This window comes from Pelophylax lessonae (genome assembly GCF_965119305.1).
Source record: "Pelophylax lessonae genome assembly, chromosome: 3".
Classification (NCBI taxonomy): domain Eukaryota; kingdom Metazoa; phylum Chordata; class Amphibia; order Anura; family Ranidae; genus Pelophylax; species Pelophylax lessonae.
Window position 1 is genome coordinate 248,674,145 of NC_138770.1, and position 12,043 is coordinate 248,686,187.

The window sequence follows — 12,043 nt, forward strand, 5'->3', positions numbered from 1 at the left end:
CACTCTTGATAGCCCTATCAGTGCCTAGTTCCGACCACAGTCCTTTAGATTGACAGCACAATTTTCTATCTGCAGGAGACTTAGTAAAATGGTGTACATGCTCTGCCCAGTCCCTGTTCATGATAAATCCAGCCTCCCAGCTTCATTTAACATTTAAGAGGTAAATTACATTTCCTTTAAGACATTTAACATGCCAGCCTACATTAAAAACACCTGACTATCTCTCAGGAAGGAAAAAAGAAAGAGTTTAGCGTGATTGACTTTAACTCTACGCATCTCAAACATAAACTCGCCGTTGTCAATAATGACATGGATAAGGGAATGTGTTAACCTCCGGACTACAAATATACAATTGGAAAATGTATTACAATATGGTTTTACATAAACGCATGTCTAACAATTTGCACGTTTATAAAAGTATCCACCAGTTATGTCACATCCATAAAATATAACGAGTATTGAAAATGACCGTTGCCGCTTCTGTAAAACATCATTTCAGCTGGAAGAGCTGTAATGTCAGAAGTCACATCTGGAAAACAGTGGAGAGGATGAATCGTTCTAAAAATGTTCCATGATTCAGAATGTACAAAAAATATATACGAATTGTATATATTAGCGCGCCAGGGAGATAATTAACAGGACCTGGTTTACTAATTGTATGATAATAAGTGGATTAAATAAAGTGATTAGTGATTTAAATCAATAAATAAAATAATTTAAATTAATTTAATTAATATGTTGCAGCTGCTATGTAAAGTGCGGGTGCTGGTGATGAAAAAAAGTGATCACAGTAGTGATAACTATAGCGCTTGCAGTGTCCCCTAATGGGAGAATTTTATATATTTCACAATAGTGCTTAATATGGATAAATGGTGATATTATCAAATAAATAATTAATTAAATACACTGATAAATAGACAATTAATAAATAAGTGGATAAATAAATAAACCACTGGTGATTATAGTCCTTCACAGTGTGCAGTGAAAAAAACTTTCAAATTGGTAAAAAATAAATAAATCATGTAGTCCTAAACACAATTCATATAATAATAAAGTGCTGGTGCTCCTTGCTGGATTCCTTAGTGCTTCCTTCACCGTGAGTAAATGAATGAAATGCCCACTCACCGAAAGCTGTGGGTTTTATATGTCATATGACACTAAAACCGTCTGTGCTTGTTAAGAGATCCTGCCCGGATCGAATGGATCTCCCTGGGTCTTTACAGCCACTACGGGTATTTCTTCTACCTCGGATAGTCTCCTTCAGCCACGATCCCAGCCTTGGAATGTGCCCTTCCTGCAAAGTCCCCTCCAATCACAGCCGTGATGAGGAAATAAAAAGCGGATAGTGTGGTATTGTTTCCAATATATTTATTCACACACCCCATGCATAGCAAAGGTAAAATCCATAAAACTTCCAGCAGGTGATAAAGGTGCTCATCCAAAGTTCAAAAAAATGTAACAGCAAATGTGAGGTAACCGTGTTCAAAACCAAACAGACAGGCAAACAGATAGGACCGTCATATGTTCGGCACAAAGAGTGGAGAGCGGTAGTTCCGGTATGCGTTCCACTCGAGTGCGTATGACGTCACCACGGCGTTCCACCTAACGCGTTTCGTCATTGGCTAGACGTCTTCAGAGCTCTGAAGACGTCTAGCCAATGACGAAACGCGTTAGGTGGAATGCACGTGGTGACGTCATACGCACTCGAGTGGAACGCATACCGGAACTACCGCTCTCCACTCTTTGTGCCGAACATATGATGGTCCTATCTGTTTGCCTGTCTGTTTGGTTTTGAACACGGTTACCTCACATTTGCTGTTACATTTTTTTGAACTTTGGATGAGCACCTTTATCACCTGCTGGAAGTTTTATGGATTTTACCTTTGCTATGCATGGGGTGTGTGAATAAATATATTGGAAACAATACCACACTATCCGCTTTTTATTTCCTCATCACGGCTGTGATTGGAGGGGACTTTGCAGGAAGGGCACATTCCAAGGCTGGGATCGTGGCTGAAGGAGACTACCCGAGGTAGAAGAAATACCCGTAGTGGCTGTAAAGACCCAGGGAGATCCATTCGATCCGGGCAGGATCTCTTAACAAGCACAGACGGTTTTAGTGTCATATGACATATAAAACCCACAGCTTTCGGTGAGTGGGCATTTCATTCATTTACTCACGGTGAAGGAAGCACTAAGGAATCCAGCAAGGAGCACCAGCACTTTATTATTATATGAATTGTGTTTAGGACTACATGATTTATTTATTTTTTACCAATTTGAAAGTTTTTTTCACTGCACACTGTGAAGGACTATAATCACCAGTGGTTTATTTATTTATCCACTTATTTATTAATTGTCTATTTATCAGTGTATTTAATTAATTATTTATTTGATAATATCACCATTTATCAATATTAAGCACTATTGTGAAATATATAAAATTCTCCCATTAGGGGACACTGCAAGCGCTATAGCTATCACTACTGTGATCACTTTTTTTCATCACCATGATTCAGAATGCAGGAAAGTACAACATACCAGGATCGCCTCAAATAAAAAAATTTGATTGCATTTGAAATGCGTGTAATATAAAGAATGATGTAATCAGTTTGTTGTAAAACAAAAATGACATTCACACCAACCCACGCATGTAGCACACCATATAATAATGTGCACTGACGTATGTTGTGAAGGGTGGGGCAATGCATTGTGAGAGCCGGTTCACATAGGCGTGACCCGACTTGCCGGGGCGACCTGTGAAGTCGCGGTGCGCAGCTCGCACCGCAACTTCGGAGCGGCATGCACGGACTTCATATCATTGAAGTCAATGCAGGTCGCTCCAGGTCGCCCCAAAGTAGCTCAGGACCCTTTTTCTAAGTCGGAGCGACTTGTGTCGCTCCTATTAGAACGGGTCCTGTGCTAATCTATGGCAGGCGACCCGCGGTGACTTGTCAGGTGACCAGGTCGCCTGACAAGTCGCCCCAGTGTGAACCGGCTCTTTGCACACAGTTTACATTCTTCTTTTTATTTACTATACTGAATGTGAAAAAAAAAACTGCATTCAACTTTCTGCATTGTGGCACGCTGTGGTGCGTTGATATGTGGTGACAAGCATTGGGCTGTGTAAAAATGTAACACATGCCATGGCATGAACAAGGCCCACAGAGAACAACTGTTTTCTATGTGCTCACTGATCAATGCAGATAAATGCACCTTGCGTGGATGAGCCTTTAAGTAGAAATGGATAAAAGGTGTCGCCAGCACACCATCAAGCTTGTTTCAAAGTATTCTTGTATGATCCCTTACAAAAGCAAGGTTTTGGAAACATGCAGGGACTCCATAAGTGCCAACAGTCACAGATTTGTTGGGCTTGGGTCCATTCTTCCATGGGCATGAGTGTTCTTCATAACATGGGATCATCATCAGGAGGAAGGTATTTGAGCACCATACCGCTGGAGGGGGACTCACAACTTACACTGCATCTGTACTGGGGAGTGAAGGTGGGGGGCTTACTGAGGGATCTGTACTGGTAGGGGGGCTTACTGAGGGGTCTGTACTGGGAGGGGGGCTTACTGAAGGGTCTGTACTGGGAGGAGGGCTTACTGAGGGGTCTGTATTAGGCGGGGGGGCTTACTGAGGGGTCTGTACTGGGGGGACTTACTGAGGGGTCTACACTGAGAGAGGGGCTTACTGAGGGGTCTGAACTAGGTGGGGGGCTTACTGAGGGGTCTGTACTGGAAGGGGGGCTTACTGAGGGGTCTGTGCTAGGTGGGGGGGCTTACTGAGGGGTCTGTACTGGGAGGGGGCATACTGAGGGGTCTGTACATGCGGGGGGGGGGCTTAGTGAGTGGTCTGTACTGGGGGGGGGCTTACTGAGGGGTCTGTACTGAGAGAGGGGCTTACTGAGGGGCCTGTACTAGGTGGGGGGCTTACTGAGGGTTCTGTACTAGGCGGGGGGCTTGCTAAGGGATCTGTACTGGGAGGGGGGCTTACTGAGGGGTCTGAACTATTTCCTTCCCGTATCAGCCAGGTCCCGCAAGCTACAGTTTGCCCAAATGAAGGTATGTAGTTGTAAACATATATGGCCCAGGGCCATCTTTAACACTGAGGGAAAAGGGGCAGCTGCCTCAGGCCCAGTCATTATTGTGGGGCCCAAAGCAGCTGACCTTCTCCTGTACTACACCTGCAGTCTCTCACCTTCTCTTTTAGTACACCTGCTGTCTCTGATCCTCTCCTGTACTACACCAGCAGCCTCTGCCCTTTGTTGTACTACACCAGCAGTCTCTGACCCAGTCTTGTACTACGTCTGCAGTCTCTGACCCTCTCCTGTAGTAGGCCTGCAGTCTCTGTACTATGTCTGCAGTCTCGCATGTACACACAAATACACACGTTTTACTTTCACATTGCATGCACACACAAATACACACACGTTTTATGATGGTACTGTTGGTGAGAACTTGGTGTTATAAAAGCCTACTCAATAAAGAGAGAATTGCAGGGAATTTAAACTTTAGGCAGAAGTAGTGCAGCTGAATGGGAGAATTATTCCAACTCTGCTACTTTGGCCTTAAGTTTGAAATTCCCTTCTCAATTTCCTGTAATTGTCTCTTTATTGAGTAGACCCTATAATCTGATGATAAGTAGGCGGAGATGAATTATGCGAAGTGGGCAGAGCTTCAGGGAAGTGGGTGTGGTACATTTTCAAGTAAGTAATTGATAGCTGTGCTGCAAAGTGTCCCTGGAATTTTTTTTTTCAAATGTTGGCAACTATGGGACTCTTCCTCAGGTATGTGGTGTTATATGACATATTTAATTCCTGTTCTACACCATGACCAGCTGAGATTCATTGCAGCACCCTTTTATTCACATGGTCAATTCCAGTATGGTGTGTGAGAGTGTATACTACATTAAAGTGAAACAGAACTCAAAAAAGTCAGGCAGTGGACAAAGGACTAGTCACCAATATTGCCTGTGAGCACCCTACAACTGATATTTCCCCATTACTGACTTACCATGCCTTGTTCTGCCCTGTCCCTGTATGGAGGCGGCTCTGTAAGGTGGCCATCTTGGTAGAGGCAGGGTTTTGCTTCTTCATCTCCTGTACCACTGCTGGTGTAGTACAGGAGAGGGTCAGAGACTGCAGGTGTACTAAAAGAGAAGGTCAGAGACTGCAGGTGTAGTACAGGAGAGAAGAGATCTAATTACTGGTGGGGGGAATATTCAAGATGCAGCACGAAAGGTTCACAAAGCACAGATCTACAAAATAAATAGAGCTGAGGCAGGGGGAAAGATTGTAGTACAGAATCCTTTCCAACAAGCAACACAGTAATGACATCCCCAAATCTTTCTCCAGATCTCCTGAGATTAGCATGGGCAGCTGTGCCTTAGGTCTCACACTGTAGATATACAGCTATGAGAGTGCAGACACAAGAGATTCACATGAGAGAAAGTACAGTGCTGTTCTCATGAGTAATTCAATACAAAAGACATTCTTCTCAACTCTCTGAAATGAAAAAGGACACCTTTTAACACACAGTATGTAAGCACAGGAAAGGTCCCTGCCTTTGTTCTGGTTACACAGATCACAACAATCAGTGACAAGAAAAAGTATGTTAAAGCGGAGTTCCACCCAGTGAACTTTTTTTTTATTAAAAATACCCCCGGGACAGTCAGGGCTAGTGCATTCCACAATGGCTAGCCTCTGATCTGTCCCGGGTTGCACTTACCTGCAAGACGAAATACTTACCTTGAAAATGTATTCTCCAGCGCTGCCATCTCAGGTGTGGGCAGCTTGAAGCCAGCGCGATCCTCTTCTGTGTCCTCTTCCGTCTTCTTCGGTCCCACGATGCACTGCACCGGCCCCGCCGTCACTTCCGGTGCCGCAGCGTCATCCCTGCACAGCTTCTGGGCATGCCCAGAAGCTGTTTTGCAAGGTATGACGGCGCCTGCACCAGAACTGATGTCGGGGCCGGTGCAGGCGCATTGATTCCTGGGATGGATGACGTTCAGCTCCCAGGAATCATTGCATGCCAGGAAGTGACGACTCGCCGCGGCCACCAAGGGGAGGAAGAAGGAAGTAAGGTAAGTATATTTTCTTCTAAACGAGGTAAGTAAAAAAAAAGAAGAAAAATTGCGATTATCCATTTGTTTTTCAGGTGACCCGGAGCGAGAAGATGGAGGTAAGTATCATTTTAGGGTGGAACTCCACTTTAACCCCTTGGAATTAACAGGTTTTCTGTAGTAATCTAACATAAAATGCGATCTGATCCTCATCAAGTCACAACAACAGACAAACACAATGAGTTTGATTTACTAAAATCTGGAGAAGCTGTTCATGGTAGCCAATCTGCTTCTAACTTCAGCTTTTTCAATTAAGCTTTGAGAAAAATACCTGGAAACTGATTGGTTTCTTTGAGGAGCTGCACCAGATTTTGCACTCTCCAGTTTTTGTAAATCAACCCCACTGTGCTTAAAGCGGAGTTCTACCCTGAAAATTTTTTTTTACCTAAAAATACCCCCGGGACAGTCAGGGCTGGTGCATTTAAGCAACGATAGCCTCTGGACTGTCCCCTGTTTCACTTACCTTTTAGAAGAAATACTTACCTTGAAAATGTCTTGTTCAGCGCTGCCATCTCAGGTGTGGGCAGCTGAAGCCGGAGCGTCCTTTTCGGTGTCCTCTTCAGTGACGTCAGAGTCCCAGAATGCCCTGCACCGGCCCTGCTCGTTACTTCAGGTGCAGGCGCGTCATCCCTGCACAGCTTTTGGGCATGCCCAGAAGCTGTTGAGCAGGGAATGACGCGCCTGCCCCGGAAGTGACGAGCAGGGCCGGTGCAGGCGCATTGACTCCTGGGATTGATTACGCTCATCTCCCAGGAGTCAATGCGAGGAGGAAGTTATGGCGTGGGCCGTGTCCGCAGAGGGAGGAAGAGCAAGGAAGGTAAGTATATTTTCATTAAAAACAAGGTAAGTGAAAAACATTTTTTTTTTTTAATTATCCAATTGTTTTTCAGGTTCATCTAAGCTAGCGGACGGTGAAAAAATAATGTTTAGGGTGGAACTCCGCTTTAACCTGGTAAAAAACAAACAATTATAATTTCTTGTATCTTTATTGAATACACCCATTAAAAATGCACATGATGGAGGAAAGTGAACCTGTCACATATCTGGTAGCAGAGCCTGATATGATGTGGAAGGCCTCTCTTACACCTCTGACTCAGGGCCCCTGATAGTGTGAACAGAAGGCGCAGAGTTTTTTTGAATCAAAGTCAAAGTTTATTAAACCAAAAAAAAAATTGTTTGTACAGCAAATATAAAAAAAAAACAGGTGATGAATACAGTACTGTCGACCATATCTGAGTAGCATAGACATAAACAACAAAAGAAACCCCCCCCCCCCCCCAAACAAACTCCCAAAAAAAAAAAAAAACTGCCACGGGGACCCCCACCCGGGCCATAAGGGCCCATCCAAGCCTCACCATGTGACTCAACATCCAGCCAGTGCACACTGTATAGTAAAACACAACCTCATCTACACGATATGAAGAGTGGACTTTTAGGTAGCACATGTCAGTGACGACTGTAGCCATCTATCCCAAATTTTATTGTACTTAGCAGGACACCCCCTACCAACATAAATCAGCTTCTTATATGGGAGGGTAGCATTGATGTCAGCAATCCACGTGGCCAGGGTAGGAGGCGAGAACTGCATCCAGCTGCGAGCTATCAGCTTACGGGCACTAAACAACGTTTCGTGAATGAATTTCAAAGAATTTTTGTCAACTTCTAAATCTGGGAACAAACCTAATAGGCATTGCCTAGGGTCTAAAGAGACCGGGGAGCCCATTTGGTCATGTAGGAACTGAACAATTTGTTGCCAGAAGCCATTAATACGAGGGCATTGCCAAATTAAATGCTCAAATGTCCCGGGAGACAGGAGGCATTTGGGGCAATCAGGGGAACGGGAAGGATCAAATTTCGCCATCCTGACAGGTGTAAGATAGCATCTATGTAAAATATAGGTTTGTGTCAACCTGTCAGACATCTTGGGAGACACCAATTTTCCCACCTCCAGCACCTCACTCCAATCATCATCATCCATGTCACCAGCACAGTCTACCCAGGGGGCCTTAAGAGCATAGGCCAACTGCATCGACGAGGGGTTAAGAAGCATATCATAAAACATAGAGATCAGTTGCCGTGGGTTGTCCCCCTTCGCGACCAGCAGAATATCCAAAGGCTGCAAATGGGGACAAGCATCACCAAACTGTGCAGAGAAGGCGTGGCGCAACTGAAGAAATCGGAAAAACATAGAATTCGGTAAATGGAACTCAGCCTTCAGCCTGTCAAACGATTTGAGGCGGCCATCGTGGAGCACATGGGACAATAAATAAATGCCATACTGTATCCATATCCTCGGGTCAGGGATCAGCAACAGCTCCCTTAGATGCCTGTTGAACCACAGGGGTGTATCGTCATGGAATAGAGGGCATCCCAACTTCCCCACTGCCAGATCCCAAATCCGTTTGGTACGAAACCTAAAGGTATGCCTACCGGAACCCCCCGGCGTTCCCCCAAGACCTCTGAGGATATCACAGAAGGGGTGCGGGAAATGGCCAGGGGATTGCGCACAGACAAGAGATTCATAGCGTAGCCTGTCGAGTTTGTCAAAATAAAAAAAATGAGAAAGTTGTGCAGCAATATAATACAAGCCGAGGTCGGGGACCGCCGGGCCTCCCAGTCTAGTTGGGCACTTCAGTGCCCTCCAAGACAACTTATGTCTGGACGAACCCCATATGAAAGACTTAAGAACAGATTCCAGAACCCGAAAATATTTCAATTGAATATAAACCGGTGAGTGCCAGAGAATATACAGTATCTTGGGCAATAACACCATTTTCACCAAACCTATACGACCCATGACACCCAAGGGCAGTTTAGACCAAGTCTGCGTCTTACTCTTGGTCAAGGAGATCAGGGGTTCAACATTCAGAGGGACATAATCCGAAAGGTCACGAGACACCTGAATTCCCAAGTACTTAAGCGAGCTAACCCTCTGCAAGGGCAAAGATGCCTGTTCCAGTGGGGGTGGAAAGAGGTCAATAGGCAATATCTGGGACTTATCCCAGTTGATTTTCAAACCCGAGAAGGTCCCAAAATCCTCGATAAGGCGGAGGGCATTAGTCAGGGAGGATCCAGAATCAGCCAAGTACAGAACCATGTCATCAGCATACAGCCCGACCTTCTCCTCCAGAGCACCTGAACTCAAACCAGTGACACCACGGTGGTCCCGCAAGGCCATAGCAAGTGGTTCAACAGCCAAGGCGTATAGAAGGGGAGAGATGGGGCACCCCTGACGCGTCCCCCTCGAGAGGGGGAAAGCAGCAGAGGTCCATCCATTCACCACCACCCGCGCTCTCGGGGAAGTATAGAGTATAGAAAGCCACTTAACAAAATTAGGGCCGAAGCCAAAACAACGTAGACATTTCCACAGGTAGGGCCATTCCACCGAATCTAACGCCAGAAGGCGCAGAGTTGCACGAGTGCCTGTAAGTCTTGTTAGCAGAGCAGGTGTTCATGGCAGGCAGCGTTGTTGTCAGAGGTCTTCAATGAAGCAGGCAGGGTGGCAGCTGGTGAGCAGCAGACCATAGCAGGCTGGTACTGGCAAAAGCAGGCAGGTGAGGCATATACTGTTAGCAGACAGTGGGTAAGGAGACACAACCCATAGACAGGTAGGTTCTGGCAACAGCAGAGGTAATAGCAAAGTCAGGCAAGCCGGGTCATACACTGGCAAGACAGATCAGGTACAGGGGCACAGGCAGGAGCATGGTCAAGGTACAAGTCAGGTCAGGAGCCGATCAGTGGAACAGTAGCAAATACAACAGGCGGAAGCAGTGGTCAGGAGGCAAGCCAAGGTCAGTGCAGGCAGAGTTCAGGGAGTAGTCAGACGAGCTGGGTCAGTAACTGGAAGCAGAATACAGGATCATAGGTTCTCAGGACACAGAAGGCTGACGACAAAGCAGCACTTGAGTTTAACCACTAAAGGACTGCCTGCCGCAATTATACTGCGGCAGGCAACCCCTCCCGCGCAAACTGATGTAGGTATATGTCAGTCACGCGCCTGCAGCTAGGGGGCAAGCGCACACCGGAAACGGCACACTTCCGCCTCCACTCGGCAGCGGGGACTCCGATTGCCGCCTGACACCCGCGTTAATTCCCCGCTGAGAGAGAAGGACGGACAGCTGTTGTAAACACAGCTGACCGTCCTTCTCTCTGGAATGATCCTGCTATATAGGAACACAGGTCTTTGTGAAAATTTCACAAGCCCCACCCCCATACAGTTAGAATTACTCCCCTAGGCTCACATTTAACCCCTTGATCCCCCACTAGGTTAACAGTGTCATATTTTTGCCAGTGTCATTATTACAGTAACATTGCATATTTTTGGCACTGATTACTGTAGTAATGTCACTGGTCCCCCCAAAAGTGTCAAAAATGTCAGGGGTCCGATCTGTCCGCTGCGATGTCGCAGTCCCGCTAAAAAGATCGCCGCCATTACTAGTATAAAAAAAAACAAAAAAAATTACATAAATCTTTCCAGTAGTTGGTAGACGCGATAACTTTTGCGCAAACCAATCAAAATATGCTTATTGCGATTTTTTATGACCAAAAATATGTAGCAGAATACAAATTGGCCTAAAATGTTAAAAAATGTTGATTTTTAAATTTTTTTGGGGGGAATATTATATAGCAGAATGTGAAAAATATTTTTATTTTTTCAGAATTGTCGCTTTTTTTTGTTTATAGCGCAAAAAATAAAAATCGCAGAGGTGATCATACCACCAAAAGAAAGCTCTATTTGTGGGAAAAAAAGGACATCAATTTAATTTCGGTACAGTTTCGCACGACCATGCAATTGTTCGTTAAAGAAATGCAGTGCCTTCTGGTCCAGAAGTGGTTAAATAGCCCATTTGGCACCTCTATCTATCACAGGTGTGCGTGTATGCGCTCACGAGCGTGAGCTCAATTACTACGTCTATGAGAAGGAACATGGATTAGCCTGTGAAGATGCACAGAAGTCCGCCCAGAAGAGCCATCTTGTCCACTGGTATGCCTATCCTGACAGAACCCATAGAGTAATTACTTGAACAACAGCTAATTGGAGTCAGTAGTTTGCAAACCTGGAGTCCAATAATGAAAAAAGTTTGGAGGTGTGGTTTAGAGCTACTTTGATAGATATAAGACACTCAAACATTTTAGGATTGCTGTTCATAAGAAGCATTAGCTGATGCGAACCATGCCTTACAAAAAGGAGAAGAGTGGAAATGGATACAAAGTAATCTCAAAGTGTTTAGGCATCCATCAATTGACAGTTAAATAAAATTGTCTATAAATGGAGACAGTTTAATACTGTGGCTACTGTTCCTAGAAATGGGCACCCCAGCCAAGATGATTTCCAAGACATAACGCAGAATCCTCAAATAGGTCAAGAAGAACCCACGAGTAACAGCTACAGGCTTGAAGACATCACTGGAACAGAGAAACATCCCTGTTAATGAGTCTACCATACATAAGTCTTTGAACAGGCAGGATGTCCATGTCAGAACACTATGGAAGAAGCCATAAAAACATTGCTGCATGCCTGAAGTTTGCCAAACTGCAACGTTACTGGGAAAATGTTTTGTGGACTGATGAAACAAAAGTTGAATTGTTCGGGAAGAATACTCAGCACCGTGTATGGCGCAAAAAAAAAGGCACAGATTACCAACCTTAAATATTAGTATTTAAAATGTTCAAAAAATCGCACAGGTGATCAAATACCACCAAAAGAAAGCTCTGTTTGTGGGAAAAAAAGGATGCCAAATTCGTTTAGATACAGCGTCGCACGACCGCGCAATTGTCCGTTAAAGTCACGCAGTGCCGAATCGCAAAATACCCCCTGGTCAGGAAGGGGGTAAAATCTTCCGGGGCTTAAGTGGTTAAGGAGCAGACCAGGGTTTGTCTAAAAACAGCCTGGGGGTGGGGGGCTACCAGATTCCAATAA